Source organism: Macaca mulatta, chromosome 15, assembly GCF_049350105.2.
Source record: "Macaca mulatta isolate MMU2019108-1 chromosome 15, T2T-MMU8v2.0, whole genome shotgun sequence".
NCBI lineage: Eukaryota > Metazoa > Chordata > Mammalia > Primates > Cercopithecidae > Macaca > Macaca mulatta.
This window is the reverse complement of record NC_133420.1, coordinates 654904-669797: the sequence shown is the minus strand read 5'-3', so window position 1 is coordinate 669797 and position 14894 is coordinate 654904. Positions and strand designations below refer to the sequence as shown.

Genomic DNA, 14894 nt, shown 5'->3' with positions numbered 1-14894 from the left:
GATACCTGTATCCTTTCTTTTCCCAGAGGCTTTTAAGTATTGCAACTTAAAAATCTTCAAAAATAACTTGAAAGGAAAACCTCTAAATATATTTTTGATGAGCACCCTTGAGAGCTTTAATATGTGAAGTAAATTCCCTTGACTTTTGTATTCCTAGAAACTCGTTCATGTTTGCAGATGACTTTGTATTTTGTCAACTGGTTGGCCACTGTGGTGACCATCAACACCTGCCGTGTATCATTTAGAAAGTTGGATGTGGATGTATTCACTTTTCAGACACACAAACACATGGGCTGTTTGTTTTTGGTTTTGATTTTTTTGGTTTTTTTTCTCCCCCCAGCTGAATTCAAGAAAGGGAAACAAGCAGACAGAGTAAGTACCAGAAAGCGTCTAAGTGGCTGGGTGGGGGATCCTACTATGGTGTTGGATTGTGTTCTGCCAGACATCGCTCCTCGAAAAGCTGACCCTGAAACGGCTGGCATTGCCCTCACCCTGGGACATTCGTCTGTCTCACCAGAAAATGAAGAATCTGCCAGAGTACTGTGAGTCAAATTCAGTCAGAACTCGATTAACTAAGAGGCTTTGTCTCAAAGGCCAAAACATGAGGACACATTTTTAATTTTTAAGGAGTGCTTCATTGTGAGTCAGTTCTGATGTGTACTGCATTAGGAAACCTCTGAACTTCCACGGTCAGGCCCAGAACTCTGAGGGAAAGTGGTTGTGCCCTTCCCACTGTTTTTGTCACTAGCTGTATTGATTTCCTTAAAACCCTTTTTATATGAGTTCTATTATAGTTTGAAAAAAATTCACTGAGGTAGAACTGGAAGCGTTTGCGCCGTGTTAATACTCATGACCCGTTCTGGGTCTCGGTGTATGCGTACTGTATAAATGTACATGTGTGTATGTGGTGTACGCATACTACGTGTATTTCCACTGCATGTATTTACAGTGTATAGGTATGTACACTACATTTGTGTCCTACACACGTGCATGCTGTAGGCATGCATGTACATGTGTATATGTGTGTATCTACGGGGATGATTATATGCACACTAGTTGGACACCTATCTGTTCTACATGTGTACATACATGCATGTATTTAATGCCACATACATACCTGTGTACGTGCACCATGTGGGTATGTGCACATTATTTCTGCAGATGTATATATACATATGTGCACACAAGCATGCATGTACACTATGCACACTGAATAAACTTCTGGATATGTACACAATAATACGTATACATGCTGCATATGTACGTACACTATTGCATATGTGTATACGTTTTATACGTTAGTGTACTGATGTACATTGTATACATGTGCATATGTGTACCCTGCACATGTGTATGCATGTTGTAGTGCACCTACGTACATTGGATAAGAATGTATGTTATATGCATGTGTATACATATAGCAAATAGCATACCTGTGTACATACGGATGTGCATGTGTATGCCATATACATGTACATACAGGTTATAGTATACCTGTGTACACTGTATGCATATAGACGTGTGTGCATGCTCTGCATGTACATACATGTTAGCATACCTATGTACATTTGCTATATGGATGTGTGTATGCTCTATGCTTGTACACTCGTAGTGAACTTGTTTGTACACTATATATATTTGGATGTGTGTACACTCTATGCATGTACCCTACATGGATCTGGATGTGTGTGCACTCTGTACGCACGTAGTGCACTCATGTACACTCCACGTATTCGGATGTGTGTACGCTCTATGCAGGTACACGTGTTACAGTGTGCCATATACGTACATTATGTGGATGTAAATGTGTGTGTGCGCTCTATGGCACCAGGAATAGGGCTCCCGCAGGGATCCAAGAACGCACCATCTCGCTGGCACCGGAGCGTGTAGGATGAAAACAGTTGTTTGTTACAACCTAGTTGAAATTTGGCAGGTTACTCTACCCTTTGCAACGATTTAGGAACAGTCACTTCATTGATGTGTGTGTTCCTGAAATCATAAACAGCTCTGTGAGGTGTGCCTCATCCCCAGACGAGAGAGGGAACCGAAACAACAATGACTCGGTCACTTAAGTGAGGTAGAACTAACAGAGCAGCTGTCTAGCTTTCTGTATTATAACTTTGTCAGCAGCTCAATGAGAAATCGGCACTCATCAGGAAATGTGTCCACTTTCTACTGTTCTTTATTCGTGGCGTATTAACTGCCTCGTGTTATTCCTCACGATGTAGCAAAATCCCTCCTAGAGCTGTGAATATAAACAGTTCATGACAAATGTAGTATCTTCTTTGTAACATTGAAAACGATATGTAAGTTCATCTTCAGATATTGTTTGGAAGGATGAGAAGGAAGATGTTTAGGACAAAAGAATAGAGAGCTTTCAAGTAAACAGGGAAAATAAGGACTTTGTGCAAAATATTTCCAAATTTGGAATTTGAGAATACTAAATCTCACATCTAAGATCATAGGTAGTTTTTTTTTTTTTTGGGGGGGGGTTAAAATTAGTACTTGGTTTTCCATGCCTTTGGGAATTTCAGTCCTGATGGAGGATTGCAAGAATAATCTGATTTTTCAGAACAGAAGGGCAGTCTGTCTCAAAGGTAAATTCCAGGTTGTACCATAGAGAAATAGAAATTGCTGTCAACTTTCTGTAAGGTTCTTCAGTTCTTTCCTCTTCTGTGGTTAAAAAAACTATCTCTGGGTTTAGTCTCAGCCAAGTTCCTCTTATGAGGTTGCCTTACATTTCGCACAGCTGTTGAGAGTCTTCATCATTCGTAGTTAACTTGTTAAAAGCAAAACCTTGTACTAGTTAGATCTGGGCACCTTGAAGGCAGGGGTTTGTTTTATATTTTTAATAAGCAGCAGGGTGATGGCAGGGCTAGGGCCCTTCATCCCATCATGCATTCCTCTGAGCTTTCAGAGCTCTCACTGCATGCTGAGTGGTGTTGGCTGTTTAGGGTTTAAATAGGAAGACGAGGCTCTGCGACTTGGGACGCTCTTACTACCTTCATAGAGAGCTTGGTGACAGTTTAGCATGACAGTTTGTGCCCCTGCTGTGTATACTTTGTTACGGCCTCACAGAAAGGGTATTGATTTAAACGTGACTAATTTCTTCATGTTTATTTTTGCCTTTATTCCTAGTTACAGTCCTGATAATTTTTCTTCCTTTAAAATCTTGCTAATGGCTAGTGAATTAGTGATAAACTATATTTACGTGTTCTCTAAATCTAGCGATTTAATTGGAGGTCATTCTTCTTGCACCATGTGTCAGTGCTATGTCAGGATGGCTCAGTTTTACATTGTCAAAGGATTAACTAGAGCAGGATGCAGCCTTACTGGAAATTGCTCGTTTGTGAAATACAGGCACTTTATTTTTTGTTATACTCGAGGTGTGTTCAAATGTAAACATTTTGAGCCGTGTTAGAAGGATATACAAGATTGTAATGAAGAAAGCAGCAACTTGATCAAGTACTAGCTAATGAATTTTATGTTTTAAGTATATGGACTGTGGACCTTGGCAATCAGTTCTCATCTTGACCTTTTATTGTTTTATTAGAATCTTGCTCTGTCACCCAGGCTGGAAGGGTGGAGCCCAGGAGTACAATCTCCATTCACTGCAACCTCTACGTCACAGGTTCAAGCGATTCTTATGCCTCAGCCTCCCTAGTAGCTGGGGTTACAGGGTGTGTGCCACCATGTCTGGATAAATTATTTTTAGTAGAGATGGGGTTTTGCCATGTTGGCCAAGCTGGTCTGCAACTCCTGACCTCAAGTGATCCACCCACCTCAGCTTCCCAAAGTGCTGGGATTACAGGTCTGAGCCACCATCGCTGGCCTGACCTTCTGTTCTAATATTGGTTATTCAGTCTCGATGATAGCACCTGGTTGTATTAACTTGGGGTAGAAAGCACAATTGCAATGAATCTGGTTGTGTATATACGTGCTGACTTAGCGTTCATGGCAGCACTGTGAGGTGGGCATTGTTCCTGAAGGAAGGCCGATGGGCAAGTCGGGGCTTAGATACGGGACTTGTGGGCAATCACTGCTGTCCCATGGCTGAGATCAGGCCTGTCTGTCGCCTGTACCCTGAACTCTGAACACACAAACGAGCAACTGTCAAGAGTCGGTGCTCGAGTGTGATGTGGCCTGTGGTGTTTGCCTCGCAGCGCTGCTTTGGCTCGGGGCAACAGGGCAACAGCTCCCTCCCTCGTTCGGCTGCCTGGGATTCCCAGGAGAACCCACTGTACCGTTTATAAATGCCGGACATCGAGCGTTCTCCTTGGTACCAGCACATCTGGAATTGGACAGCTCGGTTAGATTCTCGGCCAGCAAACCTGTACAAGAGTGTGTGAACTCTGCGTTTGCTTCGCCCGGACAAAGGTGAATTCGTGGTCACTACTGGATGGCAACAGGTGTGGCCTCAGGAGCAGCACGGAGACAGGCACCCGGGTGCAGGAAGAGCATCTGCAAGAGGGGGTGGGGAAGGTGACAGACGCACGTGCGAGTTTAGCTGTTACCGTGGATGGGGCTGGTTGGGTAAGACCAGATTTTCTCATTGTTGCCCCTTTCTGAAAAAGACCCTGAATTGACTTCTCTGTGGCTCCTCGCGCCTCCTTTCAGGTTGGAGGAGACTGCTCTCCTGGCTCAGGCCCTGCTTGCGGCATCACGGAAGCTGCTGTTGCTTGCCCTGCCCTCCCTGTGACGTCCTCTGTGCTGTTGTCCGGGAACAGTTCTGCCGAGCAAGCTTGGACTCTGCTCCCTTCTGCTCTTGGATTTCGTGTCTGGAAAGCTTGTGTTCTTTCCTGATTTTTGATGATGCTGAGCTATGTTTTTGCAAGGATCACGCGTGCCTATAGCAGGGAGAAGCCCCTTTGCAATTTTAGCATCTTGACGCTCTCAAGCAGAGCTTGCTATCGAAGTTGACAGCCTCCTGTGTTTTTGTTTTGGCAGAAACTGAATTTCAGTCCTAGGACAGCTTCAGCACACTTGATCCTAGCTCTTCTCTCTCACTGCTCCCCTCGTGTGTGGCAGAAATCATATGCCCTGAAGTTTACCAGTCCCTTCATTTGAAAATCAGTTAGTGTATGTGATCCTCATGAGAATTTTACTTTTTATAAAAGCAATCGCAAAGACTGGGTTTTGCGAAACCAGTGTTTTATGTGTATATTAATTGCACTCACAATAAGCTTTGTCTTCTAAATATTTCATGTTTCAGATTAGCCCTGGAATCATGCCCTGGAGTAGTTTTGCTATTCCGCTTTTATTTTTGGCTAAGGTAAAGTTGAGAACATTGTGATATTAGATATAGTGAGTCCTTTTAGTTTCTTCTATGTCTGTTTTCCTTTAAGCCAGAACCAGCAGACTGATAGCAGTTTGTGAGCACCTGGCATCTCCCAGGCCTTTCCTGGGTCTTCCCTCCGCTGTCTTGTGGACAGGGCAGTCATTGGTGGAAGATGAACTTGAGAATCTGTGTGTGGAATTAAGTAAATGTCATAGCTCTCTTCTGTGACAAACTGAATGACATTAAGCCCAGTAAATTGTAACAGCAGACTTTGCACATACAAAGCATTGAACACCAGGAAGGTAACCAGGCTGCGATGCTTCTGGTCCTGCACAAGACCTCCGGTATCACAGCGCATTTAACATACTGGCAGCATTGAGTGTTTGAAAATGTTGTGTATGTACCATGTCCGTGATTTTCGAGGGCCTGGATAAACACCTCTGGTTATCGCAATCTTTATCAATGGGAGCTTAAGGTTAGTACTGGGGCAGACTGTGTTTTAAAGAATTAAGGTGTCTCGAGTATGTTTCAGTTTTCCCATGAAGAAGAAACATGTCAGCTGTTCTTTCCTGGACTGTGGCTATCACAGTGCCCCACCACGGTCGGTCACATGTTTACTTCCCCTCCATTTAACCGGGCTGGGCTTGGGCCAGAGTACTTCGGTTGTCAAATGTCATATGAGGCTGAGGAACTGTCTTCTGCTTCATCATTAGCTTATGGAAACACTGTTTTCCAAAGCATACTCTCCTTTATCATTTGTGTTTATATAAAATAATGGAATGGTTATTTTAACTGTGCAGTTTCCTATGTTTGGTTATTTAATTGCAGAAAGATAATGGTTTTATATTGCTAAAATCTGTGCTAGGAATTGTGCAAAATCTTTGTGAAATGCCCAGTTTACTAGCTTAAGTTATAGATCTTTGTATAGAAAAGAAAAAGCCTATTGCTACAAGGAGCATTGTCTTTATCGATGCAAAAAGCTTTAAACTTATTGGCCGTGTAGTAGGTAAAAATGCATCAGAATGTGACGAAAATAGAGAAAAGCATTGAAGTTTTAAAATCTGCTCTGCAGTTTTCTTCAACTCCCTTGCAAGATACTTAATTTGAATAAAAGACAGAATAAAGTGTTCCCACTGAGGAAAGTGGCAGGAGGACTGTTTAGACTGTGTTCTGAATCTGAGCAGTCCTGCCACACTCGTCTGTGATGTGGTGGTGTCCATGGTGTCACTTTTACAGAACTTTAAGAATGCCTCTGTGAATAAAATACATTTTATTCTTAGTATTTCTGTTTTGAGTTTTGAGGTGTGTAAAACATGTTAATGGTTTCTTTCCCTTACAGAATTTGCTTGTTCTTTTCTTTTTTTTTTTTAAATGCCTACAAGACTCTGAAGCACATTAATCGCTTAAAAAGGAAAGAAAAAAAAATGGGCCAGGCGTGATGGCTCACGCCTGTAATCCCAGCGCTTTGGGAGGCCGAGGCGGGCGGATTGCTTGAGCCTCGGAACTCGAGACCCAGGGAACCAGCCTGGGCAACCTGGTGAAATCCCATCTCTACGGAAAACACACAAATTAGCTGGGCATGATGGCTGCACACCTGTAGTCCCGGCTACTCCAGAGGCTGAAGAGAATCGCTTGAGCCTGGGAGGCGGACCTTGCAGTGAGTGGAGATCACGCCCCTGCTGTCAAGCCTTGACAGAGTTGGGACCCTGTCTGAAAAACAGCAACGTTCATAACGTATGGGTGAACTGCCCGGCTGCTCTGTCTAGAGTAGAATAAATCTAATTATGTTTTTGCCTTTTATTAGCATTGAAATCTTCTTAATTATCCCTTTGTTTTCATTACATTGTAGCAATATATTGCCGCTTAGAGTCTGGAACAAGTAGGCTTCTCTGGATCAGGTTCTTACTGGATGGCTAAAACTTAGAATGATTTTTCCCTTCCTTGGATGTGACTTATAGAACTTTGCCTTTTGAGGTGATGTGCTGCATTTGATAGCGGACACAGGAATGCCCGAAGAATTCACTTACAGGGCTAAAGTATACGTGCTTTGTAGTCTTTCCCTCCTAGAATGAAAACGGTACCTCTCATTTGTGGGTCGATGATGCTATTTGCTGAAAACTTTTAAAATTTTATTTATTTTATTTTTTTCAGACGGAGTCTTGCTCTGTCGCCGAGGCTGGAGTGCAGTGGTGTGATCTTACTCTCTGCAAACTCCGCCTCCTGGCTTCACGCCATTCTCCTGCCTCAGCCTCCCGAGTACGTGGGACTACAGGTGCCCGCCAGCACGCCTGGCTAATTTTTTGTATTTTTGGTAGAGACGGGGGTTTCATCGTGTTAGCCAGGATGGTCTCGATCGCCTGACCTTGTGATCTGCCTGCCTCCTTCTCCCAAAGTTCTGGGATTACAAGCATAAGCCGCCGCCCCCGGCCAAATACATGTTTGTTTACTGCCTCAGTCCTCCGTTGGGTAGCCCTGTTCTTCGTCGGATATTCAGGGAGCGGGGGCATCTTGAGTCTTGAAAGGTGTGCTCTGCGAGATGGGAATCTTCTGGCTGCTTATTTAGGGAATCCTGCCGGCTGTCATTTACTGGAGAGCGCAGTTTCCTGGCTGCCCTGGTCTTTGAGGGGAGGGAGACTGAGGGGTCATTTTCCCACCTGGACCAATGTGTTTATTAAACCTGGTTTGTGTATCATTTGGATCTTTTTATGAAGGAAAAGCTACATCTGTGACTTTCAGATGAGTGGAAGTCATGTTAAAAATATATATAAATATAAATATAAATATATATATATATATATATATATAGGCTACTATGGAGAAGTTTTGTCCTTGTGACCTGTGAATACAGTCACAGGAGGGCAGAATGTTCACGGTGTGGGTGCTTACAGTGTACATGCAGAGTCACATTCTTCACTAGTATTACGTTAAAAAGTGACAAATAAGAGAAAAATATTTTGCTCATTACAACGTCGGTAAGAAGCTGGCAGCACTCTTGTTTTTGGAGGGGTGTGAAGGGAATATTGAGAAAGTGTCATCAACATTAGACTCGCCCACTCTGCAAATCCTGTGCCAGCTGGAGTGAGGACCCCGTGATGGAAAGATGCACCCCTCTTCCCGGAAGGAGTTGAATCTTTGTAGCGCTCAGGACGCATGGTTCATCTCTATATAAAGGCAGAGTGTGAAACGCCGTGGAGGCTGAGAGAAGCGATGTGGTTAGCAAGTATGAGTGAGACGTTTGGGGCTTGTTAGCACCTGGCGTGTGTGCAGCAAGCTTTGCTATCTGCACATGTGTGATCCTTAGAACACTGGCGTCTGGAGCCATGGGGGCTGTCGAGGGCCCCAGCTCCTGGCGGGCTGAGGAGTTCCCTGTTACCACCAGGATAACCGTGATTTTGAAGGCTGTCACTCAATCCCAAGTCCTGGAAGGGGCTCCTTTCAGAGAGGAAAACACCCCTAGAGCCTCAGGCAGAATTCAGTGATTTTTCTTATAATGTTGCTTAGATTTCGCAACACATGAAACCAAGAACATATTTCAGAATGCTTATGGTTCTTTTGTAACCATGGAAACAAAGTAAGTTGCAGTCGATGGACAGTTTGCGGAAGCTGAACTGCCTACATCGTGAGCACGGCGCTCTCCCTACCGCCCTGGGCCTTGCTCCGGTTTGCCGGGGAGGCTTTGCAGGGCCTCTTGGCTGGGATACCTCTCTCATGTCCCATGTTGCTACCCCTGGTCACAGCCATACTGTTGGGCACCTGCGCCGTGAGGTCACTGAGTGGACACGGAGCCACGGGGCAGCAGTTGGTCAGGAGGTGGCATCCACATGGTCCGAAACAGGTTTCTGTTCATTAAGAATGATCATTGCAATAAAAACAGAGTGAAAGAAAACTCTACTGACCTGAGAATGCATCCGCTGAGTTGCATAGGGAAGTGCAGTGAGGAAGGTGAGGGCTGAAAGGACATGAGGGAGGGAGAGGAAAGGAGAGAAGGGAAGCGAAAGGGGGGGAGGGCGGATGGGAGTGAAGAGGGAGATGGAGGAGGAAGAAGAGAGAGGGCGGTGGGCAGGAGCCTGGGAAATGTGTCCCAGAGCCGGTTCCTGACCGTCGTGGGTGCGTCAGAGCTGATCTTCCAGGAGAGGTGGCCTGGGAGGGTTGACCCTTAGGAAGTGAGGGCCAGGGGGAGCTGATTTTTTGGCCCTCAGCGGGGCTGTTGTTGACCTGAGATACAGTCGATAGTTTTCCTGAAGAGATCGTCTGCACAGCCACCGTTTGCTGCCAGGTTGGAGAGAGAAGTGCTCCTCCCCATGGATTCTTTCTAGTTTGTGGATTTTTCCCAGTTTACCTGAGCAGCCTGTCAGTGGAAATGTCGGGGATTACTAACATGTCTCCATCCTACAGAGCAGTCGACCAGCTTCCGATCCTGTAGTTGTTGGGGGCACCATTCCGGTCCTGTCAGTGCCGGCCCAGCGTGGAAGCTGCAGCCCGAGGCGCTGGGAAACCTGCGGGGCTCTCACTGCCAGGAAAGATGTCCTTAGGGCAGAGCCTGGCGAGGAGGGGGTGCTGCTGTTGCAGCAGTACATGGAATTTCAAATGACAAATGAAACAAGCTTTTAATTATGACCAGAGCCCTATGCTCTGCGTTTCTTCAAATGGAAATGTTGTGCTGAAATGAAATTGCTGTTAATCGGTTGCCTCATCCAAGACGCAAGACCGAGGGCTGGGAGCAAAGTAGAAAGTGGATTTATCTACAAAGCTTCCTCCTCTCAGACTATCATCAGTTGGATGGTGCTACACAGGAATATGTGAGAATTCGTGTGAGAAAGGTGATGGGTGCAGACCTGTGTGACCGGCAGGTGTGGGGGGAGGTTTGAGAGAAGCTTTTGGCTGAAGTGATGTCAGATGCAGGTGCTGAAGTGTGATGTCTGTCTGGATGGAAGAGCACACACGCCTCTGGGCTGCGGGAAACAGATAAAGGAGGAGGTGGACAGACGTGAGTCGTGTCTTAGGAATGGTAGCAATTCAGGCAGACCCAGGATCAGGCTCCCACGGGGGAGGAGTGGATATCAGGACCCAGGGAGCGTGGGACGGGGGTCATGCCCAGGCCTCTGCGGGTCTTGCTCTTGTGTCAGCAGGGCCCTGTGCTTGCCCTCCTTAAAACTTTCCTGATCCATAAAACGGGCACGACAAAATCCACCTTGTGACACTGAAGCTTAAATGAGATGAGGTACATGGTGTCTTCCTTCCCTTCCTGACACATCCTAGACTCACAGCTATGGTAGCAGCGACAGACTGGATGGAATGCTGGAGCCGCTTTGCGCCTGGTGAAGCCACATGGATTTGTGCAGTGCTGGCGACTGTCTCTGAAAGCCTTTGGTCATGGCAGTGGCAGCCTGGAGTGGCTCTTGGCATACTTGAGTCTGTGGAGTGCAAGGTTGACTGGAGCTCCGAGGCCATTGATACTATCCAGGGGTGAGCTGATGAGGCCCTAAAACATGGGGGGAAGGCCGAGAGGACTTGGCTGCCAGAAGCATTGTAGATTTCTGGCTTCGAGAACTGGCTGACTTATGGACATAGGAAGGTAAACCCAGATGGCTCCAAAATTGTAAGTCCAGAAGAAAGGTGGGAGGGTACAATTGCTGACTAGGTCATGGTTGCCCTGTCCCTTTGTTTCTGGCCATCGTTTCTCCTCCCTCCCCCTGCCTTTGTGGGCTGGAGGGCCTGAGCCTGTACAGCGGTCTATTTCATGATGACAATGGCCGATTATTACCCTGCAGTAAGAAGTCTCTCCATTTTATTTGGCAGCAGTAGTTAAATAAATTTAAGGAGTGATGGTGTAGTAGTATTTGTTTTGTTTGTGCTTTTTTTTTTTTTTTTTTTTTTTAGTGTCATTTAACTGAATGTTATTTCCAATTTCACTGATTGAGAGGCCAAAACATGCTTTGATTTGTTATTTTGTGTTTGAGCTAGTTTATTGCCTCACAGGAATGCCAAGTATTCTGTTGTCACACATCATTAAGTATCTCAAATTGTGTTACTATAATACTTAGCTGAATTACCTCCCTTATTTTGGCTTTTAAAAATCTAAAATCTGTGTGAAACACAGGATGGTGCATCTCCATTGAGGATTGTTGAGAAGTGTGACTTTTGCTGGCATGCTTGAGAATCAGTGACATTATTTTATAGAAACACTTTGTAACTGACAGCAAAGCTAGAAGCTCCTGTAAAGGGCAGAGTAGGCAACGTGTTATGCTTTGAGGGCCACAGAAGTCTCTGCATATATTTCTTTTGTGAAAACTTCAACGTGTAAAAATCCCTGTCCAAGGCTCGGTCGGGGATCATGGTTTGCAGACCCTTAACAGCAGCTTAGCTGAAAGCTGGTCTCCCATGCGGTGAGCAGGAGCCTACCTCATTGCTTCAGCCAGGAAGATGCTGCCCTGATGCTGGAATTTACTTCAAACAAACTTGAAAGCTCTGGCACCGCTGCTCATTTCCATACTGTTGCAGGCTATCTAAAATACGGAGGATGCCGTGGCGTTTTGATTTTGTTACTCCTCTTGAACGGCTCTGAGATGGCTCATCGCGAGTTAGACATTTGCAGAAATGATCAAGCAGAGCTGCAGTCATCTTGCAGATAAAGTGAAGTTTTTTCTGAAAACTCGTTACAGGCTTAAATTTCTGATCCCATTCCATCCACTGATCTTGTATGATTGGTTTCTTTTTGTACCCATTTGGGTCTATGAAGCGTCTCCCCACCGTGGTAGAAATTTAGCTCTGATTTTGTGCATGAGTCGGTATCCTCACTCTTCATCTGCGAGGAGAAAGTGCTGCAGGTCCTGTGTGGTTTCCATCCCCTCCCTGCACGCGGATGGATTGGGAGGTATTTGTGGTGTGTGAACTTGCTACCCCCAGAGCCTTCTGCTTCATTCCCTGGACCGCTTTCCTCCCTCCTCCCTCCTGACTCACTCCCCTGGACCACACTTCTCCCTCCTGGTTCACTCCTTGGGCCGAACTCCACCCTCCTCCCTCCTGGTTCACTGCCCTGGGCCCCCACGCCTCCCTCCTTGTTCACTCCCCTGAGCCCCCACGCCTCCCTCATAGTTCACTCCCCAGGGCCCCCACTCCTCCCTACTCTCCTGGGCCACATTCCTCCCTCCTGGTTCACTCCCCTGGGTCCCCAATCCTCCCTCTTGGGGGCTTGGTAGTTTCTGATGTGCTTGTGCCAGCACGATAAGGCTGAGTGGCAGCTCCAGGGCTGCGGCTGCTCACGCAGCTGTGGCATGAGTGCAGAGAACTGCGGGGATGCAGCTGCCCTTGCTGTGATGCTTCAAGTGTCATAGTCGATATGGGAAACTGGGTGGGACGTGGATGTCCCAGGAAGGGACAGGAGCCTCCCCTCAGCCTCTGTCAAACAGTTCTCAGCCAGGCGTGGTGGCTCACGCCTGTAATCCCAGCACTTTGGGAGGCCGGGGCGGGCAGATCCCCTGAGGTCAGGAGTTGGAGACCAGCTTGGCCAATGTGGTAATTTTTGACGCATTAAGGATTAAGGAAAATGACTCACACTAGTTTGCCTTGCTTTTTAATTGATAATTGGTGTACCCCAGTAGTCTGAACTTCTTAAGCAACCATTCTTACCGAAAGACTAATGTTTAAAAGTCTCTTCCTCTGGACACGTCTTTGGCTGCTGTAATCAAATGCAATGTAATCAGCACTGGTTAATGGCTTTCCTTGCTTGGCTAACAATTGCTCCTCAAAAACTTTGATTTCTTGTTATTTCCATTTATAATTATGTTTTAAGCCTTCTAAATTTTCTAGCTTTCCTGCGAGTTGGGAATAACTGTGATGGGTGCTTAGTTTGGGATGTTGACGTACACTCTATGCCCAGCTACTATGCCATTGTGTGAACACTGATTTCTCACTTTCTCATGAACACTGATTTCACCTAGTTTGGTAAATTCTATTAATTTTAAGGAAGGGGGTGGAATGCAACTGCTGTTAGGAGGCTTTTCTAAGGATCGAGGAAATGTTGCCATGATTATTACCATTACAGAAGGAACATAAAAATGCGTGCTGCCTTCAGTCATGATGAATATGTAAGTCCGCATCTGTGACTGCAGAAAACGGCAGCCCCAAATCCTAAAATCGTGTGGATGCACCAAGCCCATCTGCAGGGCACTGTGGAGCAGCCTGCATTAGCCGAAGTTAGCCCACAAGCCCTGAGGGATGGTGTCTGAGTTATGATAAGGCTCTGACTTGGGATTAAACAGGCCTCCAAATAGTGTGATATTCTAAACAAAAACATGATACTGCCCAGGGAGCCCAGTGGGCACCTGTAGGCAGTGTAGGTGAGAAAAGGTTCCAAAGAAGATTCCTGCAGCTCAGCTAGGAGGATTCTGTAAGGCAGTAGACACATCAATGTTCACATAGGAGTGTTGAGCTATATTCATTCCTTTTAAGCAGCCAGGCTTGTGTGTGTTTTTAGGGGCACTCACATGGCGCCCTTTCCACCCTCACTGCTGATTGTGCCTGTTTGATGTTGCGGACTTCTGTGTTAAGTGTGTCCACTCTCCAAATGTATCTCTGTCTCTAGAATATTTTAGAGTAAACCATTTATTGTTTAAACGCTTGTTTTTAGTGAGGAAGAAATCTTTAAAATGGGCCATACAGACCCTGCTATAAATGTTGAACAATGGCACGTGTAATGTTTAACACGTAGTGTTTAAAGTAGAAAACAGTTTAATTTAGAAATCCTGTTGGAATGCCAACTTAAATTACGACCATCTGTACACATATGGAAAAGAATGAGAGTGAAGGTACAGAATTGGAATTTTGTCTATTTTGTAGAGATTCTGTAACGTATCAGGTACAAGTCTCACTTCCTGATTTAAATGCATGAAGCTGAAATTAGAAAACTTGACAAAAACATGCCTTTGAATAGTGAGCCTTTATCCTCCTTGAAATAGTGACTCATTCACTAAAACGTCCACCTGCAACTTTGTCAAATACATTTGTTGCATTAGTCCTCAAGTGAGCTCAGTTTTCCAGACAGGCAGATTATTACTGTTTAAAGTTTGTCCTGATGATGTTGGTGAACAGGGAAAATCCTTTGACGTGGATCCTCTGTGTGTGTTACACATCAGACGCGGCCTGCCCAACCCTCTGCCTGTAACTGGGAACCTTGACTGTCAGGATCATTGTAGAGAACCTTGAGGAAAGCAAAACAAGCCTCTGGAGTAGCAAAAGATGTAGCTGATTTCATGCAATAAAACTTACACATTTTTCTTTAAAATGCTTCCCTCGGAACGTCAGCTTGCTGACTATCTTAGAATCGCTGTAGTCCGCTGACAGCAGTCGTGGGAACAGGTGCATGGCCTGGCTGATGCAGGAGGGTCTCAGAGTGGAGCCACACTCCTGACACTGAAGGAGGGGCTGGAGCCATCACGCTCGTGACTCGTGCAGATGGCCTTGGCTGACCTCCAGAAGAGAAAACGTCAGTATCCAAGGAGGAAAAAGTCTATTAATTTCATGAGTGTTTGCCTTCGCAATGGCTAATACCCTGAGTTTGTGGCACCTGCTGTCTCTGGAATGAGGAGTCTTCCCTTCCTGGCAGACAAGCTCTAGA

General features: G+C 45.6%; 2 long non-coding RNA genes across 3 annotated transcripts in view; both read left to right on the top strand.

Moving 5' to 3' along the window:
• Nucleotides 1-14894, top strand: part of LOC144334893 (uncharacterized) — a 116519-nt gene that overhangs the window by 44133 nt on the left and 57492 nt on the right. The gene's annotated exons all lie outside the window — the stretch shown is intronic.
• LOC144334898 (uncharacterized) lies at nucleotides 341-7078 on the top strand. Its single transcript, XR_013405152.1, has 3 exons — nucleotides 341-542; nucleotides 4164-4377; nucleotides 4618-7078. It is a non-coding gene; the product is annotated as an uncharacterized LOC144334898 (long non-coding RNA).